Source organism: Phragmites australis, chromosome 16, assembly GCF_958298935.1.
Source record: "Phragmites australis chromosome 16, lpPhrAust1.1, whole genome shotgun sequence".
Lineage (NCBI taxonomy): Eukaryota > Viridiplantae > Streptophyta > Magnoliopsida > Poales > Poaceae > Phragmites > Phragmites australis.
The window spans coordinates 27,748,734-27,755,700 of NC_084936.1; positions in this window are offsets into that span (position 1 = coordinate 27,748,734).

Genomic DNA, 6,967 nt, shown 5'->3' on the forward strand with positions numbered 1-6,967 from the left:
GAACTACTCCATGTGATTCTGAAATAATAAGGATGCGGGTGGCGCGGCCGGCCGCTTGCATATGTTGTGCTACGAGTGATAGATTCCACTCTAAGATTCTTGGCTTGTGTGTGTAACATTTGCGATGAACGTGGGAAGCTATGCGTGCGCGTCTACATGTGAAAATTTCCCTTCCTAATTATTCATTTGATTCTTATGTATTGGGAACTGGCTTTGAAGACTTCCTGCAATTAATCTATCGTGTGAATGTTGTGGTTGGATGTAAATGGCGTGTAGTAATAGTATGTTTGGCTGACGGACTATATGTATGTTGTGATGCTTGTTACGTAGAAATAATGGTACTTTGTTTGGAAACTTAGCATAAAAGCATGCATGAAAAGGTACACGGTTAACCAATGCAATGATAACTTCTTTGTGCGGATAATAATCCATGATAAACTGGATCTAGGTATTCAAACATCATTTCCCATCTTATTCTGTTATTTGGTCTATTCAGGACCTCTTTGTTTTTTTATTATAATTTTAAAATCAAAATCAAAAATAAATAGGCTGATTCTACAATCCAGATTCTATAATCTGAAGGTAGATTATATCATAATCTAGTCCTGTTTGGCATAGCTTGTGCTTCTGCGCAATCCGCTTCCTGGAGAATCCTGTGAAAAGCAAATTTTGCTTCTACGGATTCTGCAGTTCATTCTCAGAATCTGCTTACTGATAATCTACTGCAGAATCCTACCGTTTGGCAAAACTTTTGCAGAATCCTTCAGAATCCATAAGCAGAAGCGGTGCCAAACAGAGCCTCTGTAATCCAAAGAAAGGTTGCTTCTAGATTATAGATTGTGGCACATATTTACCTACCATTATCATTACAAACATAATGTTTCACTTTTTTTCTCTCTCCGTTCGCTCTCTCCCCCTTGCTGATTTTTGAGCTCCCGTTGGCCCGAGTTGCAGTTGGGCTCACCAAGGTGGGGAGGTGGCAGATCCGGCCAGAGTCAAAGGAGTGTCGACGGTGGGGTGCTGGATTTTAGGCAGCGCTGGTGGGGAGCACAGGTGAGCGGCGACAGGCTCGGTGGCGGTGGAATTGGGTGTGATCGGTGTAGGTGAGGCAACAACACTGCACAAGGACAGCGGCAGGGTCGTGACGTTGCAACTATGCACAATGAAGAGCCTCTTGGTGATGCGACTGCCTCTAGATTCGTCGTCCACTACAGGAAGAGGAGCGAAGAGAAGACAATGAGTGGAAGAGTGAAGAGCTCGAGCTGCGTCATGATGCAGTGGTGCGGCAATCTGGTGAGTGAAAACGGTAGAATAGTTGCAGAGGAGCAGGATGAGATCGTCGGCATTGAAAGAGATGGTTAGAGCCGCGGCAATCGGTAGCGACGGTGGTGCTGCGTGGAGAGCGAGTCTGCAAGGGAGGGAGAGAGAACGGAGATTATAATAATCTGATGCTATTTATTTTAGATTGTATAATCAAGATTTTAATAATCTAGATTTTAGAATGTGAGAATCATAATTTGAATTATTACAACCACAATAAAAAACAAATAGACCCTCTCAGTGGTGAGTTCAACATTTTCTGTCCTAAGGTTCTGGTTTGGAGATTCTCATCAGCCAGCAGAGGGGAAATCTGGACCATGCATGGGACAATTCGTCCTGAACTGTTCATAAACGGCCCAGTGCTGCAGCTCGGCTGCAGCCCATAAGGATCTCCCGAGTGTAAAGCGTCAGTGGGCTTACACTACTTGACCTGTCTGCGCATGTGTAGCAGAGCAGGCTGAAAAGCTGGATATTGCCAGCCCGCGATGTGTTCCTGGCTTCCTGTGCTGCTTCACAAATTTGTTTTCAAAATTTTTCATGAGTATTTTGACAGTTTTTTAAAGTTTGAGAACATCAAAATGCTGCATCTTTTATATTTTTTAAATTTTTCGTTGGTTGGAAGGACGATAAGAGTATAAAGTTGCAAAATTTTAAAATGAACTCATATATTTGTAATTTTCGGATTTAAAAATATACAAACAAAAAAGTCGAGCTTTGCCTGCCTGGCCCCGGGGAGGGCTGGCGCGCGAATCGGCCGCGGCCAGGCGGCGGCCAGCGAGCAAAAGCACGCGACGAGTGCCCTGCCGTGCAGACTGAGGCTGACTGCTGCCTGTGTCTGCGTGGTCTGTAACAGCAAGGTGACCACTGAGGCACTGACCGAGAAGACAGCTGGTGCCCTGCCGTGGCGGTGCAGCCACCCGACCGGCCGCACGCTGCACCGCTCGTGCTTTCTTCGCCGTGCTGTACTGCAGAATTCAACGTCTCGAGATGCATCGAGGCTCGAGCCCACAATTCCAGAGGTGCCGGCACAGCACGTGCGTGCGTAACATCAGAGAGGCCAGCTCCTCCGTGGATTTTTTAGAATTGGACCTTTTTAAAATCTTTTCTACCGATGAATTTTAGGGAAATAATGTTAAAAATAAACTTTTTTTTACGGAGACATAATATTTGACGTTGTGGTTAAATAACACGGTATCATAATAATTAACATCGTAGCAGCTGATCTTTTAAAGTCAAAAATAAAATATTAGTAGCACAACGTCAAATATCACGGTATCATACTTATTTAACCATGACAAAAGAATTTATTTTCGTAAATTATTTTTATAGTGGTCTATCGGTAGAATATGTTTTGAAAAAGGATCAAAATTCCACAACTCCTTCCTTGTGGCCTAGATCATGAATCTTGTGCAATGGCGACGATTGACGGTCGACCACACCGCGCTGCGCCTTTTCAGAGCCTTGGACGTCATGATTTGGAGACCGCGGTTTCCATTTTTTCACCTTAGCACCATAGCCAAAGCCTAATTACCGGTACTCCCTCCGTTTACGAATAATTAACACTTTTGGCTACATCTTCAATCTTGATTAATTTCTCTCAAGTGTGTACAAACTGCTACAAGTATGTAATAATCTTAAAATATTTTGATGGCAAATCTAACATCTTTTCCATTTTTACTTAACTAAATGTTTTTAAAATTATTGCCAGCCAAAGTTTGAACAATAATTGTTAAACTTGTCAGTTATTTGTAAAGGAATTAGAAGTAATTAATCCAAAGAACAGTTCGAAATTAAATCTTAGTACAGGTGTGCCACGTACAATGCAATATGGGACCAAGATGAATGTCTCTTCTGGCCTCTCTTGAAGCTTGGTACAAGTGACTTTCACAGAACAGATCTATAGCGAGGATCTGATCTTTGAAAGTCACTGGTCACTGTCTTTTCTGCAACTTATCCTTCAAGCCATTAAAGCCATGTTCTTCTGTCCTTTTGTTAAATTTGGGGTATGCAATTATATCACATATATAAAAAATATTCTTACTATATATGTCAAATCATGGAGCACACAATCATATCTCCTTCCACTTTCCAGCTTGTAATATTCCCTTTCTTTTCCTTCTTACTTATTTTTTTTTAATCTTTATTTTTAGAAACCTCGATACAATTTATAAACACATGCATACACTTACATCATCACCCATATACACTCACATAAAGTAAGTCATCATATACGTCTCACTGTTGAAAGATACATCATTTATTAAAAAATCATCTTAATAAGATATATAATTAGTAAATCTGAACTTGGATATGCAAAAAATTTTAAGACTTGTTCCTCGCAGATGCCACTTGACACGTTCATGCCTTCATGCTACGGAGTCCTCCAGAAAGTAAGTTTGCCAATTTAGGGAACGAAAGCATTTCCTCGACGCTGTACTGCAGATAGTACTGCTACCACAGTCGTCCAGTGCCGGAGACTGGGAAGAGCATTTTTCGCACGTGGGGATAAGTGACGTGGACCAATCCAACCCTAGAACCTGGCGACCTGCTTCAGTTGCCAGTTGGGCAGCGTACCGAGCTCTCTGGAAAACTACCTTGAAGACCGTGCCCATCTAATCAACCAATTGGGATGGACCATGCATGAGAAACAAGTTAATGCACGTTGTCCACACGTTTCTTTTGAAATAGTATGAATATTCAAATTTGAAAAAGTAATCCCCAGTTATTATAGAAATAGTGTTGTCATATGTGAATAAATTGACAACAAAATTATATTTGCTCTTTTAAAGAGGACATGCTGTTGTGAAACTCTTGTGGCCCTTGAAACGGCATGTGACTTGTGGTATGTTGAGAGGCAATCGAACAATAGATAGTCCAGAGTGTAAAAAAATATATCTTCTCATATATTTTTTTATAGAATTTTTAGAGGAGCATTCAACTTAATGTATACAAATAATGACTTTAATTGATCAAATTAACAGTCAATAACGTATCCGTCTATTGAAAAGAGATGTCTCATAATAGGCATAATGTTATTTGGCTTTATATAGATTGATCAAATTAACAATGTGTTAATTTGATCAATCAAAGTCATTGTTTGTATATATTAAGTTGAATTTTCTCTAAAAATCCTGTAGGAAAATATGAGGAGATGCATTTTTTTAATGTCATTAAAAACTCTTTAAAACCTAGTGAAAAAAATTAGAAAAAATAATATGGTATAATAGGAGTTTGTTATGCTTAATAGGAGTTGGTTTGCTTTATAGTCCTCTTAGTCCAGAATGATAAATTTTCCAATAACCTCATGCCAGCAACATGATCATGAAAAATATGAGGTGGTAAGTTTTTAGTGAGCGGATCCGTAAGCATTGACTTAGTAATTATATGTTTGTCACTTATTATTTGATCTTGAATTCTATCTTTCACAACATAATACTTAATATCGATATTTTTGGCAGCATCACTTGACTTGTTAATCGTATAGAAAACTCAGTATAACATAAATGATTTTGTAATGTCATCTGTCATTCGTAATTTTAGGATAACATAATTTTCTAAGCCATACAACCTACACTGTAGCCACATAACACATTACAAATTTAGCTTACATCATTGACGATGTCGTAAGTGTATGTTTGGAGCTTTTCCACGAGATAACTCTTCTAGCAAGGGTGAGGAGATAACATGTCATGGATTTTTGTAGTATCCACACACCTCGCAAATGGATTCTTAAACATGAGCATATAGTGTTTAGTGCCTTGCGAATAGAGAAGGACCTTCTCAACGGCTTTCTAGTGGTCCAATCTTGTATTTGACTAATATCTACCAAATATCCCAGTTACGAAAACTAAATTAGGGTGCGTACATAATGCTTCTGACAGTTGAAACATAAGGAACCGACTTCATCTGATCAGCTTCATAATGGTTCCTCAAACATTGCATATTAAAATATCCTAAACTTATTGCACTTAACTATATGAGTATGCGAGGCAGAACACTTATGCATATTGTATTTCTTTAGTACTCTGTCATTGTATGATTTTGAATATATCTCAGTGAAAATAGTTATAAAGGACGTCTAGATGACATCTTAAAAACGACTAATGAGTTCAAATTGAGCTAGGGAGGCTTTGATACCGAATATTAGATTCTAATCCTTAGCTAATTGACATGATGACCTGGATCAATGATCTGAACACCAAAATAGCAGAAGCATTAGGTGTACCTGCATTCGAGGATGCCATCTAGTCTTGATGATGAGGTGATGTAGGCATAGCCGTGCGTGGTGATGAGAGTTAATGCCGTGTGGACCGTCGGTGACGTTGTCGCTGGCGTGATGCAGATGACGTAGATGTTGCTAGTGTGAGGGAGAGCTTGGAGAAGACGTTCTTGAAGTGGCGGCAGCAGCCTTCACTTTGTTCTCTGCGCCTTCTTAGGATTAGATTAGAGGATATGGGGGAGGTTAGGCCATATGTGGGAATTATGATCGCACACAGCACGAGACTCCTCCATTTGATTTACACCACTACATAATCTATTTAGTGGGACGCTCCTGTATAGACGGATCTATGGAGCCACCTGTATAAAGGGTACCACAGACAACTCCAAACTAGAACCGTCTGAGAAAATGACAACGAGCAGTTGTAACAAAGCTGGACGCTACAATACAGACGGTTACAAACTACAACCATTTGTTCTATTACAGATGGTTGTAGTTTCTAACCATCTGTACTGTTGCTTTTTGCACAGATGATTCGAAATTAGAACCGTATATACTATTGACAGTAATAGTACATACGGTTCCAAATTAGAACCATCTGTACTGTTCCTTTTTTACAGATGATTCCAAATTAGAACCGTCTATACTATTGACAATAATAATACAAACGGTTCTACTATTAGTACAGACAGTTCTAAATTTAGAACCGTCTATACTAATAGTGTCCCACTCGTTTTTAGCATATATCTTATATAGATTATTTTTATACAATGGTTAGCAATGAACGACATGTGAGACAGCAAGGAAGGTTTGCGTGAGGTTAGAGGTTGCGGGTTCGACTCCTAGAAAACTCACTCGTGGTATTTCGCATGAAAAATCGTGTGACTTGCGACCACACCTATATAATAATATAGCGGGTTGGTGTGGGTAGGAAAAATATTTTTTTTAGATTTTTTAGCTCAGAAAACTTAGTACAGACAGTTTCAATAACGAGCCGTTTGTACAAATAATTTGTACAGACGGTTTAAAAACTGTCTGTACAAATCTGATTCGTACAGACTCTTTTCCACAGACGGTTCAAAAAAGTATCCCACAAGGGGTTTCCGAACCATCTGTACAAATTATTTTTCTACTAGTGTTATATGATGTATCACAAGGTGAGACCGCAACCATTTTTTGGTTGTGACTCCCAATCAGAGCACATAAAAGGGAAACATACTTCCCTTCTATCATAGTCATGTTAGGGAACACGTTAGATCATTTGATCGATATCAATTCCAACAAAAGTAGCTGATAGGTTGATATGGTTTTTATCAACCCCACCTTGGATACATCTCTAGTCCTCTAGTCTATGCTTGCTTGAAGGTATTGTGGTCAGAGATAGAAGAAACAAATAAGAATGGATAATTCGTTAGTGAATAAGTGTGT